General features: G+C 38.3%; 1 non-coding gene across 1 annotated transcript; it reads left to right on the forward strand.

Annotated features, from left to right (window-relative positions):
* Positions 1 to 307: 307 nt before the first annotated feature.
* Positions 308 to 379, forward strand: trnap-agg. Its single transcript has one exon. It is a non-coding gene; the product is annotated as a tRNA-Pro (tRNA).
* Positions 380 to 1,600: the final 1,221 nt, after the last annotated feature.

Below are 1,600 nucleotides of genomic sequence, written 5' to 3' on the forward strand. Positions count from 1 at the left end.
AGCAATTGGGTTGTATAACAGCCAACTGTGGATGAATCTGTACATTCCAAATAAAGTATGCACATTATAACTAATAATTATAGGACACAGCCATCTGGATGTAAACCATCCTACTGGCATCGTACACAATAACTAATGCTGAAACCACACAGCGCGTCATTGTCTTATTCAAGTGGAATAAGAATCATGAAAATTCAGTAAGGTCTTCTAGAATATTTTCCATTTCTAAGGTAGAACTCTACTGTATGCTAAGGTATATCTAAATATCTAAAAAAAAAAAAAAAAAAAAAAAGGAAGAGTAAAGTACGGCTTGTTGGTCTAGGGGCATGATTCTCACTTAGGGTGCGAGAGGTCCCGGGTTCAAATCCCAGACAAGCCCTTGCTTTAATTGCTATCCATCATATGACTGACTGCAACAAAGTACAGAACTGTCTCCAAAGGTGTACTTTAAATTACTGTATAAGCAGGGGTGGTGGCCAAGTGGTTAATGTGCTTGGTTTTAGTGCAGAAGGTTCCAGGTTCAAATCCCACCCCTGCCACAGTTCTCCATGTAATGTGGAGTTGCGTCAGGAAGGGCATCTGCCATAAAACCTGTGCCAATTCAACATGCAGATCCACCTTGGATTTGCTGTGGCGACCCCGAGTGCAAAACAAGGGAGCAGCCGAAAGGACTTACTTGTTAGAATAAAGTAAAACCACTTAGGTGCCTTGTCTTGAGAATCAGGGATGGTTCTCAAGGTGGTTCATGACTACAGAAATGCTGTTTGTTACACCCGAACATAGCTAGTTAAATCTGTAATCATCTTTAACTTATTTCTCAATGAACTTTACACAGTGTATACTTTGTTTTCAGTGTTCTCTGTGCCATTTATGCACTGGATTTCAGAAACCTGTTGACTGATTCCAGAACTATCATAATAGGTAGTAGTGTATGGACATTGGTCAGATATTATCTACTTCAACAAAAATGGTCTGTGGTGTACCTCAAGATTCAATCCTGGGCCCTTTGCCATTAGTTATATACGTTAATGATACACCTCTTGCTGTAAATTACTGTTGTACACTAATGATTCTGCCCTCTTCGTAGCTGGCAAAAGTACTGGTGACATCTGAACTGCAGTCTGTTTGTGATTGGCTTACTGTTCAGCTCAAGAGATTTAACTTTTGTGAATCCACCATTTGTTATCCATGTATTTGTTACCGAAGTATGTGCATTGAACTATACCAAATTCAATTTAATAGAATTGATTAAAAAAAGGCAAATTGTAATGGGCAAATTTATCATTTAGTCAGATAAAATTATGAAGATCATCTAAGCAAAGGCTCTCCTCTGCAGTTTACAAATTACCCATAATCCTTGTCAACTAGTCCTGGTTTTCTAAAACTTTGAGAAGCTGATGTCTAAGTCTGAACAATTAAGCCTGAATTTTGTGGAAACAGAAGAGGAATTTTTTTTTGGGGGGGGGGGGGGCACAACCTAGAAAAACAGTGCAATATGTGATTACGATGACCCCATGTCATAAAATGTAGTCAAATCCTGTGATAAATTCCTTTAAGTCTTCAGAAAAAGTGATAATGTAGGAATTTATTGAACATGCGA

This window comes from Thalassophryne amazonica, chromosome 8, assembly GCF_902500255.1.
Source record: "Thalassophryne amazonica chromosome 8, fThaAma1.1, whole genome shotgun sequence".
Taxonomy (NCBI): domain Eukaryota; kingdom Metazoa; phylum Chordata; class Actinopteri; order Batrachoidiformes; family Batrachoididae; genus Thalassophryne; species Thalassophryne amazonica.